Raw genomic sequence first — 21,462 nt, forward strand, 5'->3', positions numbered from 1 at the left:
TTTCACTTCAAGTGATATCAAGCCATGGGCCCCAACAACATCGCAGCTGTTGTGCTGAAGACTTGTGCTTCAGAACTAGCTGCGCCTCTAGCCAAGCTGTTCCAGTGCAGCTACAACACAGGCATCTACCTGACAATGTGGAAAATTGCCCAGGTATGTCCTGGTCACAAAAAGCAGGACAAATCCAATCCAGCCAATTACCGCCCCATCAGTCTACTCTCAATCATCAGCAAAGTGACGGAAGGTTTTGTTGACAGTGCTATCAAGCAGCACTTACTCACCAATAACCTGCTCACCAATGCTCAGTTTGGGTTCTGCCAGGGACACTTGGCTCCAGACCTCATTACAGCCTTCATCCAAACATGGACAAAAGAGCTGAAATCCAGAAGTGAGGTGAGAGTGACTGTTCTTGACATCAAGGCAGTATTTGACCAAGTGTGGCATCAAGGAGCCCTAGTAAAACTGAAGTCAATGGAATCAGGTGGAAAACTCTCCACTGGCTGGAATCATACCTAGCACAAAGGAAGCTGGTTTTGGTTGTTGGACGTCAATCATCACTTCCTTGAATCGCATGCAGCAAGACCTGGACAACATTGAGGCTTGGGCTGATAAGTAGGAAGTAACATTCGCGCCACAGCAGTGCCAGGCAATGGCTATCTGCAACAAGAGAGAGTCGAACCACAGCCCCTTGACATTTAGCAGCAATACCATTGTAAGATTTGCAAAATTTCTGCATCTCCCCGAAGGTTATTATTAATAAAAGGGACCCTGCATGGACATTTTAAATGAATAAAAGGGTACCCAAGATGGCGTCCGTGCCTCGTGGCAGAAAGCCTGTGGGATTCCAAGATGGATTCTGCAGCGCAGACAGCTTGGGAGAAATCGAAACTAAGGCTGCAGGTTTTCTGTGAAGAAAAACTTTGTGTTTTGGAACGAGACAGGACTCTGAATTATGCATTAGACTGAATTGGAGATGGATTTAATTGCAGTTTAGGCCTATAGTTAAGGCCATCAAACAGTCTGCATACATTATCGGAAACAGTTTAACACAGCCATCGAGGTTGGACAAGCCCATCAAGGAACTTTCAGGACAATACAAGTCAATTATCGGGCCGGTAGATGCGATTAGTGGCCATCTAAAAACCGTTAGTATGAACTGCTACCATTATTTTAAACTAGCCCGCCAAGGTTAATACAAAGAACGAACCTGATTTGGTGCGAAGATAAGGGTTTTCGATGAAGGTATAATTGAAGGCCCCGGGTAGCATTGAGTTGGGGCAGCTACTTCCTTCGTTCGTTCGGAGGAGGTCCGTAGAGTTCGTTGGTTGGTGTGCTGGTGCTGCTCCTCGGGCCCCTCGCCCTCATGGCTGCCGCTCGTTCTCCGTCCCATGCTTACCCCCTGGCCTTTGCCCATGCCCCTGTTCCCACTCCATCTGGAACTGCCCCGGCACCGGGTCGGGCGGACACGGACAGATTCAGGCCAGGCGAGGCAGGACGTGACGAGGGGAGAAGGGAAAGCCACCGAGGGGCAGACCAGCTGGAGGAGACCAAACGAGGGGAGGCTTCGAATCATCGGGCCTTCAGCCTCGGCCGACCTTCGAATATCTGCACACTAACTCAAACTGGCAGCTGTTGACGAAGAATCATCCCTGCAAGGTAAAGTACCCAAACAGAGACTTTGGCTTTGGGGTACTCGAAGCTGGACAACGCCCTTGCAGCACCTGGAAACCACGTGACGACGGCAGGCTCCAGAGAGCACCAAGAGCGAACCCCAAACCCCACCGCTGTTTTGAATTGAGCAAACCCCGTTTTTGATTGGTGAGCATAGATCCTGACCCCTCATAGCTTAATCTAGTTAGGTATAGGGGGTGGGATAAGGATAAGGGGATTGTTAATATAATTGTTTTCCCTCAATGTGCCATGTGTTCCCCATTCCCTGTATAAGTGCATTTGCCTGTAATGTTATAGTGGTAACTTCTTTTAAGACTGTATTAATTTTTCCTGTTCAATAAAATCTTGGTTTTTGCTTGCCTCCAAACCATCTGTCTACTCGAGTTTTCTGTATCGCTGCCTGTACCTAAGTCCGGTGTCTAGAACCCAGGGGCGTGGGAGCGATTCAAACTGCTCACAAACAGTCAGGGGCATAACTGACTGGGCGCACGCGCCACACCCGCCACACCCTTACACCATCAAAATCCTGGGGGTCACTATTGACCAGAAACTTAACTGGACCAGCCACATAAATACTCTAGCTACAAGAGCAGGTCAAAGGCTGGGTATTCTGTGATGAGTGACTCACCTCCTGACTCCCCAAAGCCTTTCCAACATCTACAAATCACAAATCAGGAGTGTGATAGAATATTCTCCACTTGCCTGGATGAATGCAGCTCCAACAACACTCAAGAAGCTCAATACCATCCAGGACAAAGCAGCCCACTTGATTGGTACCCCATCCACCACCTCAAACATTTACTCCCTCCATCACCAGCGTACCGTGGCTGCAGTGTGTACCATCTACAAGATGCACTGCAGCAACTCACCAAAGCTTCTTTGACAGCAACCTCACCTAGAAGGACAAGGGCAGCAGGTGCATGGGAACACTATCACCTGCAGGTTCCCCTCCAAGTCACACATCATCCTGACTTGGAAATATACTGTCGTTCCTTCATAGTCGCTGGTTCAAAATCCTGGAACTCCCTCCCTAACATCACTGTGGGAGTACCTTCAGTACATGGACTGCAGCGGTTCAAGAAAGCAGCTCAGCACTACCTTCTCAAAGGCAATTAGGGATGGGCAATAAATGTTGGTCTTGCCAGTGATGCCCACATCCCAGGAATTAATTTTTTTTAAACCCTGTACTTGTGGTTCATTGGCTCCCAGTCTGTCAATGCCTTCATTTTAAAATTCTCATCCTTGTTTTCAAATCCCTCCATGGCCTCATCCCATTATATTTGTAGTGGCGCTTCTTAGTTTCCAAACAGGCAGGCCACTGGGCTGTGGGGCTTTTAACATCGAGTAGACGCGTGTCGAAATAAAACGTTCCCAAATGTAGCTTTGTCTTTTAAACGGTTTACTATAACACTTAACAAACAGAATTACAAAGCAAACACGTATAAACGAACACGGTCAAAAACTGTACTGCTCCAAACCTCACAGCTTCTGCCTCTTTCACCACGTGCAGTTTAAAACTGTAAGATGGCTGCACCCATGTGTGGCTTAGGGACTGTTCCATTGTGGCAAGAATGAAGGGGGTGTCGGACTATACTACTGGAGCAAGAAAATAGGGGGTTTCTTAATACAATAAGTCGTTCAGGTAAATTAACTGTATTATGCCATTTAGCCACTATTTTAAAGTATTTTCTTAAGCTTTTATGGCTCTTACATTCCGGCCCCTAATTGACTAGGCACATGAAGCATATCAATTACTCAAACATTAAGAGTCATAAACTAATGAGTTCAACATATTTACAATACAAGTGTCCACTTTTTTCTTTCGTTCAGGAGCTTTTCACGCTGCTTCTTGTAGCAGGCAGAGCTTTGTGATCGGTCTCTCCAGGGTACTGGTCTTGGTTTGCAAACAGACGCGACGAACGACGCCTCTGGAGTCTGGCATGGTCTTAATTATTTTTCCCATCAACCAAGAATTTCTAGGGGCTGAATCATCCACAATTAAGACAATGTCTCCGACGATGAAGTTCCTCTTTATTTTGGACCATTTTTGACGCTCCTGTAGCAGAGGTAAGTATTCTCTTGTCCATCTGGTCCAGAAGAGGTCTGACATATACTGAACTTGCCTCCACTTCCGACGGGCATACAGATCTTCCTTTTTGAAGACTCCCGGGGGCATGGCTGGCTGTGTTTTCAACAACAACAGGTGGTTCGGAGTCAGGGCTTCGAGGTCATTGGGATCATCTGATGTCTTGGTTATCGGTCGGTCATTAATGATGGCTTCGACCTCGCACAGAACGGTTTGGAGTCCCTCGTCGTCCAGCGCTTGCTGCTTCAGTACAGAACTGAGTAGTTTTCTTACGGTGCGTATCTGTCTTTCCCAGACACCTCCGTGGTGGGATGCAGCCGGAGGATTGAAGATCCACTTAATTCCCGTTTGCATCATGGCTTCCTGTATTTTAAGCTGATTCCAACCTTCAATAGCTTCCCGTAGTTCTCTCTCCGCTCCGACGAAATTAGTGCCATTATCAGAACACATAATGGACACCTGTCCTCTTCTACAGACAAAGCGCCGCAAGGCGTTAATACAGGAATCAGTGTCAAGCGTGTGTGCCACCTCAATATGAACTGCTCTGATGGTCAAACAAGTGAAAAGCACACCATATCTCTTGACAAGGCTCCGTCCTCGCTTTACCTCGAAATGCCCGAAATAGTCCACCCCTACGTTTGTAAATGGGGCTTGTCTGGTAACAAACGGTCTTCAGGCAGGTCTGCCATTTTCTGCTCCCCAGCTCTAGCGTGTAACTGTCTGCAGACGATACATTCAGAGAGTATTTTTCTTATTACGGAATTAGCTCCTGGAATCCAGTATCTTTGTCTTAGCTTCGCAAGCACGTGATTCCTCCCACTGTGTCCAATACTCTGGTGTATATGCTGAAGAATGAGAGTAGCAACCCGGAGGTCCTTAGAAAGGATAGCAGGATGCTTGGCCTCCTCTGGCATAGCAGATTTGTTTAGTCTCCCTCCCACCCTCAGTACTCCATCTTGCAGTGTAGGGTCCAGCTTGTAGATATGACTACCTTTCTTGATTGGAGTATTTTGCTGTAGAACTTCGGTTTCTTCTGGGTATCTTTGTCTTTGACTGAAGCAAACTATCTCCTTCTCAGCCTTGGCCAAATCCTCCACGGTCAATGAATTCTTGCTCAATGTGGTCTTGTGCTGATGCATATACTGCTGTAGAAGCATTCTCTGCTTATCAGGGTTACTTTCAGACTGACTGATAGTGGCTCGGTACTCTTTTCTCTTACCGCTCAGGTGTAGCAGCAACTCTTTCAACCTTAGAAACCATGCAACTGCTTTCCTCAACTGGTGCCATCCTGAGAAATGGTTAACAAGCTTGTTCACTGTGTCAAAGTTCTCTTTCGTAGTTATGAAATTTACTGTGACTGATCTCTTGACTTCGACGTCGTCTTCAATAATCTGACTTGGCATATCTGGTCTTTCTGGCCATGATCTCTCTGTTTCCAGCAGATAACTTGGGCCTTGTATCCAAGTTTCACTCCTCATGAAGTTTTCAGCCTTCAATCCCCGTGAGGCTTGATCTGCTGGGTTTAATGAGGTGTTTACATATCTCCATTGAGATGGTTGTGTAGCTTCTCTAATGGATGAGATTCTGTTTGCTACGAAGGTCTTGAAGCGTATCTTCTCATTCTCTATATACTTCAGCACCGTCGTGCTATCCGTCCAGAAGACAGATTCTTCTAATGGGAGCTGTAATTCTTTACGCATCACCTGGTCAACTTTAACTGCAACAACCGCTGCCGTCAATTCCAGTCTCGGGATGGTGACCTGCTTCAGCGGAGCCACCCTGGATTTTCCCATGAGGAAGGCACAATGTTTCTGGCCCTGTTGATTTGTCAGCAAGAGGTAGGTAGCCGTGCCATAGCCGTCCTCACTGGCGTCCGAGAAATGATGTAGTTGAGCCGTCTTTGTAACTCCAAAACTCGCGGGCTTGATGCATCTACTGACGTTGAAGCTAGAAAGTTGTTGCAAATCTGTCAGCCATCTGTGCCATCTCTGAGCTTGACCTTCTGGGATATCTTCATCCCATCCTCTCTTGTCTCTACACAGCTCTCGTAGAATCAGCTTCAGCGGCAGAATGAGTGGTGCCAGGAATCCGAGAGGGTCGTAGATGGAACTGACCACGGAGAGAATCCCTCGTCTTGTGGATGGTCTTTCGTTCACCATTATCCTGAAGTTGAACGTGTCTGACTCGATGCACCATTGTACACCAAGAGCTCTCTCGATAGGAAGGACATCGTGGCTCAGGTCCAGATCTTTGACTTCAGTGGCTCTTTCCTTTTCTGGGATAGAAGCTAGAACTGCTCTGCTGTTGCTTATCCACTTAGTCAGATGGAATCCTCCATTCGAACACAGAGTTCTAAGGTCTCTTGACAGTGCGATGGCATCGTCTTCTGTTGACACGGACTTCAGACAGTCATCGACATAAAAGTTTCTGAAGATTGTCTCCACAGCCTCGGATGGTGCTTTGCCCTTGCCATCTTCTGCAGTTTTTCTGAGAGCGTAGCTTGCACAGCTGGGAGATGATGTGGCTCCAAACAGGTGTACGGCCATTCTACATTCCACCATCGCTTCACTAACGTCGCCATCTGGCCAGCAAAGGAAACGCAGAAGATCAGCATCTTCGTCAGGGATTCTGACTTGGTAGAACATTGATTCTATGTCTGCCATCATGGCAACGAGCTCTTGTCTAAACCTAGTCAAGACGCCAATGAGGGTATTAGTAAGATCAGGACCTTGAAGCAGCTGGTCATTCAATGAAGTTCCTCTGAATGAGGCGGCGCAGTCAAGCACTACACGGATCTTTTTCTTCTTTGGGTGATACACCCCGTGATGAGGAATGTACCAGACCCTTCCATCGTCTCTGTTCAACTGTTCTTCGGGCGCTTTTACAGCATAGCCTTTCGCCATGATGTTTCTCATGAAGTCTTTGTAGTCTTCGTGAAAGTCGGGGTTCTTGTTCAGCTTTCTCTTTAGACTGGTGGCGCGTTGCTCTGCTATGCAGCGATTGTTCGGCATCTTCACGGTCTGTCTTCTCGGTGGCAAACCAATGTGATAGTGGCCATCAATGAACTGTGTAGACCTTGTCATCAAACCCATGAACTGATGGTCTTCTTGTGACATCTCTGTCTTTTCCTCACAGCTGCGTTCTGAGAAGTCTGCGTTGAACTGCTGTATCAACAGCTCTTCAATGCTTGCGATAGAGATGCGATTAACTGTGATGTTTTGTCGTTCCTCCTTGTTCGACTTGTGGCCATCATCTCTCCTTACCGGTCCATTGATTACCCATCCAAGGGCTGTCCTGACGGCGTAGGGTCCGTCATCCTTGCTGTTTATCACCTGCCATGGCTCCATAGTTTTGTAGGCATTGGTTCCAATTAATAGGCCAATTTCTGCTTCAATGTATGGGAGACGCACCTTTTCTAGGTAGGGCCATCTATCCACATCCTTCTGCAGGGCTAGGTTCCCTATTCTAACAGGAATCTCCCTCTGTGTGAAAACATTAGGCAGGTCTATGAAGTCCTTCTCTTCAAGTCCACACACTTCTAGGTCTGACAGGATATAGCTTTACATTGACTTCTCATGACCCATGGTGCGTAATAGGATTTCTGTTCTTCTGCCTCTAACGTTCAGCTGTCGCATGAGTGATTCTGTGCAGAACGTTGCTGAACTACCTGGATCCATGAAGGCGTAAGTCTCCACAACCTTCTCACTCCTCTTAGGCTTGATCCTTACTGGTACGATGGCAAGAATACAGTCACTGTCACCGGCCCCAGTGAGTCCACAAGTCTCTGGTTCTAGCGACACCAGAGCACTTGAAACAACCTTCTCGTCGGTATTGTTTTCTTCACTCTTCTTAGAGACTTGTTCTTCTTTATGGATATGCAGCAGACTGGGATGTTTCCGAGTGCACTCTCTGCATGTTGTTCTTTGCTTACAGTTTCTACTCAGGTGCCCCTGAGAGAGACATCCAAAACATAGGCCGTTGTACTTCAGAAATTCGATTCTGTCCTTATGTGGCTGTGCTTTGATGTCGCTGCAGAAATCCAATGTATGATTCTTCTGGCAGAATAAGCATGGCTTCTGAAAGGCATTAGCAGGCGTCACTGTGCTGCTCTTTTTGGGAGATGAGTTCTGGGGCCTTTCTTCCTCGGCCTGAGTGACGATAGTTGCAAAGCTGCTTCCCCTGGAACCACCTTTCCTGAGAGTCTTTGATTCAGCAGGCTTGGCTTTCACTCTTCCATCGGTGGTCGGGCTGACATCCTGGATGTTTCCAAACAATGGGTCCCCAGCAATTTTAGCCTGTTTGTCTATGAAATTCACTAAGTCTGCAAACCTGGCTCTACTTTTCCGTCTCTCCATTATCTCAAAGGCTGTTCTTCTCCATTGTTCTCTCATCCTGTAAGGAAGCTTAGAGATGACGATTCTCATAGTCGTAGGATTGTCCATCTCTTCCATGATTTCAACACCCTCCATGGTGTTGCGACATCCTATGAGGAAGAGAACATATGCGTTCAATGCCTCTCCGTCTTCCGATCTGATCTGTGGCCACTTGGTAGCCTTTTCGATATATGCAGTGGCTATCTTCAGCTCGTTACCATAGTGCTCCTGCAGCAACTTCCTGGCTTCTATGTATCCCCGGTCCGGTCTCATGTGTTCACAGCTTCTGACCAGGTCTTGTGGTTTACCACTGGTGTACTGTCCCAGGTAGTACAACTTATCACTGCTGCTCTCTGTCTTGGAGTCAATGGCTTGTTCAAAGGATCTGATGAAGGGCTTATACTTGAGTGGGTCGCCTTGGAACACTGGTATGTCTCTTTGAGGGAGTCGAAACAGATTCTGTTGTTTTACAAGCATCTCTGTAATTTCATTCTGACGTTGCATCACTTGGTATAGGCTTCTCCCTGTGTCTTCAGGCCTCTGGTGGTCATCAGCAGGGTCTAGTCTAGACCGTCTGACGTCTGGGGTAGCATCACATGCTCCTGTTAGTGGAGAGGCCACTCTTCCACGCTGTAATGCCGGGGATTTGCTTTCGGGCTCTGTTGTAACTCTTGAAGGTGCCCTGGATCCAACTCTATGTGGCAACGTTGACTGGCAGTGGCTCCTGCCGTCCCGTGAGCCTTCATAATCTTCGTACGCACTCAACCTGGCATCTGAGACCTCGATAGCTGTTTTCATCTCCAGCCGTTCTTTCTTTGCCTGTACCTGGGCCCGCTGGGCCTGCACTTGGGCCTGTTGGGCCTGCGCTTGGGCCTGCAGTTGGGCCTGTTGGGCCTGCAGTTGGGCCTGCAGTTGGGCCTCTTGGACCTGCAGTTGGGCCTCTTCCCGTTCAAGAGCTTGCTTCTCATCTAAAGATGCTGCGCGCGCCATCAACGCCGCCCGTTCAGCCTCCGCTCTCATGCGTCGCGCCGAGCTTGTGGTAGAAGCGACTGACCTGCGTCCAGAAACAGAGCTACCTTCTTTTCGATTTTTGCTCGGTCTGGCGGAAGTCTCTGAAATGCTATCGTCTGGTCCGACTTCATCGTCAACCTTATCTTTCTCTGCTGTATCAGCATCTTGACGAATTTTTAACATCCACTGCTCCGTGGCCTTGATATAGTCCTTAATGCTGGTTGATTTAAGATCAAACCAGTCGTGCTGATCAGTGTTTCCCTCTTCTTCAGACAGAAGTGCTAATACATCTTCATTGAGTATATTAAATTCTTCATGCAGCTTGGAGAAATCGTAATACATCATGTCTTCAGCTTTCTTAATATTAGCATTATCTTCCATGAGACGATCAATTATCTTCATTTTTCCAGTTATCTGAACTAATTTAGCCTTCCTTGCACCTATGCTTCTATGTAACCTCTCTTCCCTTGCCTTTGGGGTGAGCTTTATTTCCCTCTTTTGGCCAGCAATCCTTCTGGCTGGGGGAAGCTCCTGGCTCCGTAAGGCCTCGGCCATTTTACCCGCAGCTCTTATTTAGCTTCTCAACAGAATGAACAAAGCAAGTAACAGTCACTGTACCTTCGCTTTCTTAAATTGTCGTCTGGCTCCGTGACCATTCATGTATACGTTCGCCGACGATTCCGTCCCTTCCTTCTTAGGGAGCTAGTTTTTGACTAATGTAGTGGCGCTTCTTAGTTTCCAAACAGGCAGGCCACTGGGCTGTGGGGCCTTTAACAACGAGTAGACGCGTGTCGAAATAAAACGTTCCCAAACGTAACTTTGTCTTTTAAATGGTTTACTATAACACTTAACAAACAGAATTACAAAGCAAACACGTATAAACGAACACGGTCAAAAACTGTACTGCTCCAAACCTCACAGCTTCTGCCTCTTTCACCACGTGCAGTTTAAAACTGTAAGATGGCTGCACCCATGTGTGGCTTAGGGACTGTTCCATTGTGGCAAGAATGAAGGGGGTGTCGGACTATACTACTGGAGCAAGAAAATAGGGGGTTTCTTAATACAATAAGTCGTTCAGGTAAATTAACTGTATTATGCCATTTAGCCACTATTTTAAAGTATTTTCTTTAGCTTTTATGGCTCTTACAATATTTCTGTAACTTCCTGCAGACCTACAGCCCCCTGAGATGTCTGTGCTCCTCTAATTCTGTCCTCCTGAGCATCCTTGATTATAGTCGCTCAACCATTGGTGGCCGTGCCTTCTGTTGCCTAGGCCCGAAGCTCTGGAATTCCTTGCCTAAAACTCTCCACCTCACTACCTCTCTTTCCTCCTTTAAGACGTCCTTAAAACCTACCTTGGTCACCTGCCCTAATTTCTCCTTATGTGGCTCGGTGTCAAATTTTTTGTCTTATAATACTCCTGTGAAGCACCTTGGGACGTTTTACTATGTTAAAAGTGCTATATAAATACAAGTTGTTGTTGTTAATAGAGCCAAAGAGGCCCAGCAAATGTAAGTTTGAAATTATTTTTCTGGGGCCCAGGCAGGAATGCTCCTCCAGGCCACAAAATAATCTGAGCCACATCTGCACCACCACCCCGCCCCCACCCTCCTCCCACTGCCCAGCACTTACCGCTGGCTATGGTGGCCCAATAATTTGTATGTCTATAACTCGCCGGCTGTGTGCAAATGAGGCCGGGGCCTCAAAATCATGGCTGCCTCTTCGCCATTGGTGCAGGCAACTGGTCGGTCGCCCGAAGTCAAAATCGACCCCCTTGTGTGCAAAGTCATGGGAGGTCGACCAGTATCTTTGAAATACTTTTGTGCAAATTTCAAGCGACTTTCAGCTATCTTTAAAATAGCACCGAATACTGATCTTTTGACTCTCAATAATTTAATTTAAAAAAAAGTCTTAAGCAGTTTGTGAATTCCAAGCTAATAAAATCTCTGAATGTTTAATGAAAATGCAATAGTGCTTGAAGGAAAATCTAAACATGTTCTGTTCATCAAATAAAAGTTAAAAAAAAGCATTCAGTGTTCATTTAGGTTGAGCAAGTTGCATGTAATGTACTGTCTTTGTGACAGTTTGATCAGGCATCTGGGAATATGCTATCTGCAAAATGTCAGAACAATTGGAAGATCCTGATATAGACGAGGTTTATAATTAAATAACATATTTCCAGCAGAATCACTCACAAAACCTTAATTATGTGTATGATTACAGAATCCACTTGAGATGAATTTCTACCCCTCACACTTTTGGAAGTTAACTTATTTAGGTTGTACAAGGAAACGACCATAAAAACAATAGTTCTGCCAAAATTTTTATCGAACTGTACTACTAATCCAATGCCACAGAATAGGTTTTGGGGTTTTATCTTGCTATATGTCTATCTTCTCAGTTGCAGATTTATTAAAAGTAGTACCCCTTTTTAGTTTTTTCTAACAATGATAACCTGGCCTCTCCGAAGGGGAGTCACCAGGAGCCCCCAATATAAAGACAAATGTCCCTTATTAGCAGCAATTACTGCCTGAACTGTAATGGTGAAACAGGCTCAAGGGGGCTAAATGACCCACCCCTGTTCCCAAGTTCCTAGGAGGGGAAGAGGGAGTCAAACTTTAAACACTGTCTACATCTCTATTGTGTTTAATTAGCAGATGTTAGATTTAGATTTTGAGGTTCTGTGCTTTTCTAGGCCTCAAAGACTAAGTTATTGGGGATATCTGGGTACTGTGCTACACTATGTATAGGGCTTCATTTGCTTTGATGGTTATGATGCTGAATGGGAACCCAATCTGATCGTTATCGCTGTTCACTTTACATACTGTTCTGTGTCATATCTCTCATTCATAGTCAATTTTCCCTCTTTATCCCTATTTATGATTTGAAATTGGCTGCAGTGGCGAGTGGTCCAGTTCTGTCAGTGGTCCGATGATATGAATGGTGGAGTTCCTGATTCCCGACTCCCGAGTGAGTAGGACTGAGTTGAGGATCTGTCAGATATTTGTCAAGATCACCGTGTGTGTGGTTGCATCTGTGGGGATAGCATGTGTAAGGGGGGTGGCGGGATTGGCGCGTGCACCCAGTCAGTTATGCCCCTGACTGTTTTGTGAGCGGTTCGAATCGCTCCCACGCCCCTTGGGTTCTAGACACCAGACTTAGGTACAAGCGGCGATACAGAAAGACTCGAGTAGACAGGTGGTTTGGATGTAAGAAAACCAGGATTTTATTGACACAGAAAGTAACACAGTCTTACGAGAAATTACTAGCATAAAATACAGGCAAATACAAAATAACTATACTTATACAGGGAATGGGGAACACACGGCACATCGAGGGAAAACAAACTATATTAACAATCCCCTTATCCTTATCCCACCCCCTATACCTAACTAGATTAAGCTATGAGGGGCCAGAATTCATGCTCACCAATCCAAAACAAGGTCAACTGTTAACGAAATGCAGATTTTGAGGTTTGGTTCTCTGTCCTCTTAGGTACCCCATCGCCATGTAGTCTTCAGGGGCGCGGTGCTGGAGCTGCTACTGCGACGCACCTTCCTCTCCTCCGCTACTGTCGTCGTCTCATTCCGATGGGTTCTCCTCTTCTTCTCCCTCGGGTGGTCGTTGGCGGTAACGTTATGTTTATTGGACAGTTAACAGTCTTTGTCGTTTAGATTTTGTTACCCATGCGTCAAACGTCAGTATATTCATCGTGGTGTAGACACCTGCGTTACAGTGTTCAACAAGATGTTCGTCTTCCCAAGCGCCAGCTTATAACTTGGCGTTTGGTCTTTATCGATACGTTTTTCGCTGCCCTGCTCTGCCCTTATCGAGTTTTATCATCTTCTTCATCTCTACTCATCTCGTCTCAGGCTACCTGCTCAAATTCGTCTCGCCCCTTTTTGCGGCCTGGGCGTCCCAGATGATGAGGGACTCGGGTCTCGTTCCCCTCCCCGGCTGTTGGTATGGTGTCCTTTTCTGCTGAAAACTCACTGCGGGGAGTGAGGAGAGACCCGCCACGAGGCCAGGGCATGAGTAAGCCAGGAACCAAGAGCGAGGGCCAAGCGCAAGAGAGAGAGCAGAGAGCAGAGATTGCTACCCGGGGCCTGCAGTTATACCCGTTGTTTCATCCCCTATCTGCGCGCCAAATCAGGTTAGTTCATTGTTTCAATTTTGGCGGGCTGTTTTAAATAATTACAGCAATCTAAACTAACTGTTTTTAGATGGCCGTTTATCGCACCTAATGGCCTGACGTCCAAACTGTATTGCTATTAATGCATTCTAATCGGCCTGTCCAGCCTCGATGGCTTCCTTAAGCTGTTTCCAATTATTTATGCAGACAACTTGATGGCCTCAAGTATAGGCCTAGCTAGTTCTGATCTGTCTACGATCTGGCTTAATGCATATTCAATGTTTGCTGTCTGCTTTTCCAAAACACAAAGGCCTAGAAATTCAGTATAACCAGTTTTGGGTCGGTAAAGTCGGGCGGGCGCTAAAGTTTGCGCCCGGTGCAAATTCGAGGGCACTTCGCCGATATTCAGTAGCTTCGCCCTAAGAGGTTGCTTGAGCGCTAAAACTGGTGATGCACGCCTATCTTTAGGCGCTAAGCCGGCGGTGCTGAGGGATAGCGCCGAGGCCGGGCGCAGCGCAGGTGCGGTCATTTCTTGATTGACAGCAGACACCGTGGCGCCGGCCAGCTCTTAAAGGGGTAAGGGTCGACTTGGTCTGCTGCAACGGCCTGCACACTGCAGCCTTCCAGCTAGGCCTGAACACTGCTGGTGATCAGAAGGAGCCATGGCAATGGTACAGAAGGCCCGTGAGCGTGCCCTGCGCTTCTCAGCCCATGACTTGAAGGTGATGGTGACGGCCTTGGAGAAGAGACAGCACATCTTGTTCCCGGACACTGGCAGGAAGCCTCCCACCAGCGTCTATAGGAAAGCCTGGAGGGAGGTCGCCCGCTGGGTGTCGGCCACCGGCGATGCCCCCAGGGACAATGTCCAATGCCGGAAGAAGTTTAATGACCTGACCAGGATTGTCAGGGTGAGTACCCTTTCCAGTCTCCTCCTCATCCTTGCATGTACACCTGACATGATGGGCAAAGGGACCTGAAAGCCCTAATGGCCAGCCCTCAGCCAGCAGCTATGGGACAGTCATGAACATCAATTGCACAATCTGCACTTTACACCATGGGAGGCAGTGCACACCACATCAGGGCTACACACTGGCCAAGCTATTCCACCATGGGAGGCAGTGCACACCACATCAGGGCTACACACTGGCCAAGCTATTCCACCATGGGAGGCAGTGCACACCACATTAGGGCTACACACCGTACTTACAGGCCGTCCTTTCTCTTGCAGGCAAAACTTGCCAACAACCGAAGGCACCAGGAGGAGACCGGGGGAGGCCGCCCCCAGATCCAGGAGCTCACTCCCCTGGAGGAGCGCGTGAGTCGCCTCATGGGAGCCCGGGTGATTGGGCCCGTCGCCTGTGGAGATGCCGACCCTCTTCTGGGCCACAATGGTATGGACATCACCTTTTGGACCTCTCTCGTCGCACTTGCGCATCCGATCTACCTCCTTTGCCACTGTCCGACCAATGCGCTGAATGCCACCAGTCATGCCTCCCTCGCTGACGCCCTCTCCTAACTCTAAAGCTACTCTTGTGCCTTCCTGCTTTCAGCTGGTGACGAGGAGCTCCCTGAAGCTGCCAGTGACAGCCCCTCCGAGGAGGAGGAGGAGGAGGAACAGGAAGGCAGACCATCAGGGCAGCAGTCAGGTGCGGCTGCAGCTGCCGAAGTAGTGGACACGTCTTCCCTGGAGGAGAGCCTGGATGAAGTGTCGGAGGGGAGTGGAGCTGCTGGGACCAGTGGCGTCCAGCAACCCAGGAGGGCTGCGGTTGGTCCACGGCCTTCCCCCCAGAGGGGGGAAGGATCGGAGGGGAGTGCAGTTGCTGGGCCCAGTCGCCGCCGGCAACGTGCCAAGGGTCGGGCAGCTCTGCCCCCTGCTTCCCAGCGGGCGAGTCCGGACTCCAGTCCGGCCACGTTCAACTCAGAGGAGGCGCGCCACCTCGATCAAATGGCCCAGGATTCGGATCGCCGGCACACCGAGCTGATGGGGGTAGTGGCACGGATGCCTGAGGTGATCGAGTCCCTGGCTAGTAGTGTGCGCGAGTTCGGGGCCTCACATGCCGCGAGTGGCCGGCTGATCAGTGATGCCGTCCAGACAGTGGCTGCTCTGTTGTGGTCGCAGACCAGGGCAACAGGGGCACTCACTGCTGCCACACGCGCTGCGTCAGCCAGGCATCGCCTGGACACCCGCCGCGCTGCAGCAGCACAGCGGGCTGCCCTTCGGCAGATTGGTGCGCATGCTGCAGTGCGGGCCCGGGCGAGTGCCAGAGTGCCACATCACCAGCCAGCGCCTACCATCCGCCAGATTGCACACATTCCTCCAGCCGTCACCGCCACTCCCCCAGTGGCGCCTCAACGGCAAGCGGCTGCGAATGATGTTGGCCAGGCACAGCTGCGCCAATCACCAGCCGGCCCCTCGAGGGCCAAACCCCGTCTAGGCCGCCCCCCAAGGGCATCTGCCGGAAGGACATCTGACCCTCAGGAGCCTTCCCCCAGCCTCGCAGCAGCCACTGGGCAGAGCTTGCGGAGGAGCAGCAGGCCGGGCAGGGGCCCCAAAAGGCTCGACAAGGTCTCGCCCTCGCGGCCCAATAAGTAGACGGTGTGGCCAAGTGTTATTTTATATGGCGATGCCTATGTTTCTTTTGGGGATGGTTGTTTTGTTTCTGGGGATGTTTTTTGGGTTAAGGCCGAGGATGAAGGCCATTTTTGTCCAAATGTTCAGTTATTCCTCCCCAGGTTGTGGGAGTGAGTCATTTGATGTACTGTTTTTTGGGGCCGTTGAATGTTTCTGGGTTTCATGTGGGAAGGGGTTTCATTGGTCTAAAATAAAGATTTCTCTTTATTCAGAGAGTGTCCATGTTTGTTGCTGTAAGTGTTTGTTGCCTTCGCCGGCTGAGGGCTTGCGGAGCGGCTGCGTTCATGTTCCTTCATGGCCACAAGGCATTCCCTGACAGGGGGCTTAGAAGTGACGTTCAATAAGCCGCCGACGGACGGCCCTTGGACCTTCTCGCTCCCTCCTGGGATGGTACTCCTCCTCTCCTGCTCCTCCTCCTCATGCTCCTCCTGCTCCTCCTCCTGAGGTGGTGGTCCAACGTGAGGTGGCAGTGCCTAAGTTCTGCGGAGAGCCAGGTTGTGCAGCATGCAGCAAACAACGACGAATTGGGACACTCGGTCCGGGGAATACTGCAGAGATCCGCTGGAACGATCCAGGCAGCGGAACCGCTGCTTGAGGACGCCAATTGTTTGCTCGATTATGTTCCTGCTCGCTTGATGACTCTCGTTGTATGCCTCTTCAGCAGGGGTCCTGGGCGCACGGAGCAGGGTCATGAGCCAGGTACACAAAGGATAGCCTTTGTCCCCGAGAAGCCATCCTCTTCGGGGAGGCTGTGCCTCGAACATGTCACGCACAGTTGTCTGCCGCAGGATAAAGGCATCGTGGCTGCTGCCTGGAAAGCGGGCATTGACAGCTAGGATGCGCTGCTTGTGGTCACACACCAGCTGCACATTGAGGGAATGGTAGCCCTTCCGGTTGCGGTAATCCTCGGCATGCTCCACAGGTGCCCGCAAAGCCACATGCGTACAGTCAATGGCGCCCTGCACCAAGGGGAAGGCCGCGAATCTTGCAAATCCCAGTGCACGCTGATGCTGCCTCTCCAGGGCCATGGGGAAGGAGATGAATTGGCGTCTCCTTCTGAAAAGGGCATCGGTCACCTGGCGGATGCAGCAATGCACGGCGAACTGGGATATGTTAGCAATGTCCCCAGCAGCGGATTGGAAGGAGCCAGTGGCATAGAAGTTCAAGGCCACCGTCACCTTCGCTTCCACCGACAGAGACGTCCTGCTCCTGAGCTTTGGACGCAGATCTCTGCGATGCAGATGGCAGATCTCTCCAACCACCTCCTTTCGGAATCTCAGCCTTTTTACACATCGCGCGCCACTCATGTTGAGGTAGGAGCGCTGCTGGCGGTATGCCCTGACTGGGTAAGGCCTATGTTGCCGACGCCTGTTGCCCCCTCTGCGTCTAGCCAGGGTTGCCCCTCTCACACCGCGTTTGCGAGCCCTACGGACATGACGCTGAAACTCAGCGTTGGCACCCCATGCAGCCCCCATAATATGCTGCCAAACAGTCAAATATCCAAGAGGCCACTTGCAACGCTCTGGCCTGAAGCCAAAAATACCTGAGCTAGTGTTGGCCCAAACCAGAAAGCTGTCTTCCTTGGTCTCTCTCCAGAAATCCATTGCACAAGAGTGTTTGCTGCAAAATGGCTGCCCTTTATAGTGCAGGGTAAGTGCCCTTTAATTTACGCTCCCCGGGGCCCGCGTCGGCTCTGTTGCGTTCCACTAAACAAGCGTTCGGGCTGCCGGCCGCACAATGGGGCGGTCCCACTGAAGTTCTGGATCGGGGCGCGCAAAGGGCGTTGCACGAGGATATGACGTCATTTCCTGCGCGCGCAGGTGAGCGCGCGCTAAGACTTTGCGCCGGCGCTAAATGTCTACTTAATTTGGGGCGAGGCACAGATCGCGCTGCGCCTGGACGCTACATGCATAGCGCCCAAAATTCACTTCTCTTAAGGCGCTAACCGCTGGCGCAACCAACTGAATTTCTAGGCCAAAGTCCTTTTCACAGAAACTGCATTTTAGGTTTCGATTTCCCCACAAGCTGCTTGTGCTGCCACAGAGTCCAAGCTTTAAAAATCTTGCAGGTTTTTGGCCACGAGGTGCGGACGCCATCTTTTGGGTACCCTTTTTTTTAATGTCCATGCAGGGTCCCTTTTATTAATAACTTTGGGGAAATGTGGAAATTTTGTGAATCCTACACATGGGAATCGTCAGCTGCAGAAATCAACTCTGTTGTTGAGGGGACCCAACATTACTCTGGATTTAAAAGGATTTCAACGGCTGAGTGGTGTCGGGAGGTGATCGTGGCCGGGCTCCCTCCTGCCCACCATGCGCATCCTCCAGGAGAGGGTTCACCAGGTTCATGGAGATCCAGCAGTAAAAGACCAACTTTTTCAATCAGTTATTTAGATTGTCTGTCATTTATCTTATGGGGGCTCTGTCATTAATTGGTTTAATCTCAGCTGTTGCTGCATCGCTTTGAAACTGACATTGCTATTGATATTGATGTGCCCCTCAGCTCCTGTCGATCTCTGCTTTCCTCCGTGGATGTTCAGGAGTTTTGGTTTGTTTCTGAGAAATTTGCTTCAGATTGTCTCTTTATAGAATCTTCACAAGAGCCTTATTTTATTAACAGTTCAAATAACATTGATTGGAACTTTTCAGAGCTTCTTTTGCCCAACCGACATTGACAACTGACAATCTGTTTCGACTTGACCTCAATAAATACTTTAAATCATTGTCTCAGCTCCTGATATCTATGGGTCATTGACTACATCGACTTTTTCCAGACTAATTCAAATCATGCTTTGTAATTTAATCCCCGTGTCCATCCGTGTGCGCATTTTGGCTGCCACTCCGGACTCGAGTCCATCACTTCTATTTCTCCCTTTTTCCTCTTTTTTCTTTACCCTCTCCGAGCCTTTAAGCCTCCTTTTTGTTCTCCACCTTCAAGTACTCGTTCCTCCCTCTGCCTCTGCACCGAGCAACTTCTCATCCTTGGTGATTTCAACCTCCACCTCAACTCTTTTGCTCCCTCTCCTCTGAGTTCACTGCCCTCCTTTCCTCCCTTAATCTCCCCCTTCATGTGAACTCCCCAACCCATATACACGACCACCCTTCGATCTGATCATCTCACTGGCCTTGCTATCCCGACCGTTACCATCATATGTCCATATGTCAATCTCCGACCATTTCCTTATATCACACTCTACCCATATTCCCCTTTCCCCTCCCAACCCCACTTCTTTTTGTGTCTGCCTCTGGAGAAAACTCTCCCTCAGGTCTTTTACCAATGTTCCTCCTAATCTTTTTTGGGTGTGCGTCCCCTGTGCAGTTGCGCAGCAAGGGGAGACTGGAGAGGCACTTGAGGGAAATAAATTTATAGGGCTATGGGGATAGAGCAGGGGAATGGGACTGACTGGATTGCTCTACAGAGAGACGGCATGGACATGATGGGCCAAATGGCCTCCTTCTGTGCCATTATGAATCTATGACTCTTTGACTCGATGGAACGGATCATAAGAACATAAGAACATAAGAAATAGGAGCAGGAGTAGGCCAATCGGCCCCTCGAGCCTGCTCCACCATTCAATAAGATCATGGCTGATCTGATCCTAACCTCAAATCTTCTATCACTCTGCATCCACCCGAACCCATGTGATCTCCCGGGAGAGGCAAAAAACCAGATAAAGACCCAATGGCCAATTTGGGAGAAAAAAATCTGGGAAATTCCTCTCCGACCCATCTAGGCGATCGAAATTCTTCCAGGAGATCACTCTGTCCCTATATTTTCTACAGTACTTACCTTCTGTAAAGGCAATCTCCACCCCAGCCAGGAACAGGAATAAAACCATCTCCTGAAATCTAACGGAATTAGAACACAGTAGGAGCAGAACAAGGCTACACGGCCCCTGGGCCCACTCCACTACCCACAGGGCCATGACCATTCTGAACCCAGACTCATGTCCAATTTCCTGCCCGCTCCCCGTAACCCTTAATTCCCTTTACTTCTAGGAAACTATCTATTTCTGTTTTAAATTTATTTAATGATGTAGCTTCCACAGCTTTCTGGGGCAGCAAATTCCACAAACCTACCACCCTCTGAGTGAAGAAGTTTCTCCTCATCTCAGTTTTGAATGAGCAGCCCCTTATTTTAAGATTATGCCCCCTAGTTCTAGTTTCACCCATCATTGGGAACATCCTCACCGCATCCACCCGATCAAGCCCCTTCACAATCTTATATGTTTCAATAAGATCGCCTCTCATTCTTCTGAACTCCAATGAGTAGAGTCCCAATCTACTCAACCTCTCTTCATATGACCACCCCCTCATCCCCGGGATTAACCGAGTGAACCTTCTTTGTACTGACTCGAGAGCAAGTATGTCTTTTCTTAAGTATGGACACCAAAACTGTATGCAGTATTCCAGGTGCGGCCTCACCAATACCTTGTACAACTGCAGCAATACCTCCCTGTTTTTATATTCCAACCCCCTAGCAATAAAAGCCAACATTCCATTGGCCTTCTTGATCACTTGCTGCACCTGCATACTAACTTTTTGAGTTTCGTGCACCAGGACCCCCAGATCCCTTTGTACTACAGTACTTTCCAGTTTCTTGCCATTAAGATAATAACTTGCTCTATGATTTTTCCTGCCAAAGTGCATAACCTCACACTTTCCAGTATTGTATTCCATCTGCCAAATCTCTGCCCACTTGCTTAGCCTGTCTATGTCCCTTTGCAGGTTTTTTATGTCCTCCTCACTCACTACTTTCCGTCCCATCTTTGTATCATCTGCAAACTTTGATATGTTACACTCGGTCCCCTCCTCCAAATCGTTAATATAGATTGTAAAGAGTTGGGGACCCAGCACTGACCCCTGCGGAACACCACTAGTTACTGGTTGCCAATCTGAGAACGAACCATTTATCCCAACTCTCTGCTTTCTGTTAGAGAGCCAATCCTCCACCCACGCCAGAATATTACCCCCAATCCCGTGATTTTTTATCTTGAGCAATAATCTTTTGTGTGGCACCTTGTCAAATGCCTTTTGGAAGTCTAAATACACTACGTCCACTGGTTCCCCTTTATCCACCCTGTATGTTACTTCCTCAAAAAACTCAAGCAAATTTGTTAAACATGACTTCCCCTTCATGAAACCATGCTGAGTTTGCCCTATTAAATTATGTTTATCCAAATGTCCCGTTACTGTCTCCTTAATAATGGACTCTAACATTTTACCAACCACAGATGTTAGGCTAACAGGTCTATAGTTTCCAGCCTTCTGCCTACTACCCTTTTTAAATAAGGGTGTTACATTAGCAGTTTTCCAATCTGCCGGGACCTTTGCTGAGTCCAGTGAGTTTTGGAAAATTATTACCAATGCATCCACAATCCCTACCGCTACTTCCCTCAAGACCCTGGGATGCAAGCCATCAGGTCCAGGGGATTTATCCGCCTTGAGTCCCATTATTTTACCAAGTACCACTTCCTTAGTGATTTTAATTGTATTTAGTTCCTCCCCCCCTAGAGCCCCCTGTTTGTCCAATGTTGGGATATTCTTAGTGTCCTCTA

The sequence above is a fragment of the Somniosus microcephalus genome, chromosome 2 (assembly GCF_052327205.1).
Source record: "Somniosus microcephalus isolate GS21.2 chromosome 2, FLI_Smic_1.0, whole genome shotgun sequence".
Lineage (NCBI taxonomy): Eukaryota > Metazoa > Chordata > Chondrichthyes > Squaliformes > Somniosidae > Somniosus > Somniosus microcephalus.